We start from the raw sequence: 234 nt of genomic DNA, 5'->3' as shown, positions 1-234 counted from the left end.
GGGGGGGGGGGGAGAGAGCGCATGGGGGAGAGAGAATAATGATGAGAATAATTGATTCCTAACATAAAGGGATACTAATTTAATTTCTAAAGTGTATATAATTAGTAAATTTGTATATAGGATGTAATTAAATTACAGAAGGTTTATCACTTAATTATAATGAAGTATATATATATATATATATATATATATATATATATATATATATATATATATATATATATATATATATAT

The 234-nt window shown here is 22.6% G+C and overlaps 1 protein-coding gene across 1 annotated transcript in view; it reads right to left on the bottom strand.

The window, feature by feature from the left end:
* Positions 1–234, bottom strand: part of LOC109207536 — a 5,146-nt gene that overhangs the window by 2,365 nt on the left and 2,547 nt on the right. The gene's annotated exons all lie outside the window — the stretch shown is intronic.

This window comes from Nicotiana attenuata, unplaced genomic scaffold, assembly GCF_001879085.1.
Source record: "Nicotiana attenuata strain UT unplaced genomic scaffold, NIATTr2, whole genome shotgun sequence".
Lineage (NCBI taxonomy): Eukaryota > Viridiplantae > Streptophyta > Magnoliopsida > Solanales > Solanaceae > Nicotiana > Nicotiana attenuata.
The sequence above is the reverse complement of the archived record's forward strand: the minus strand, read 5'-3'. Positions and strand labels throughout refer to the sequence as shown.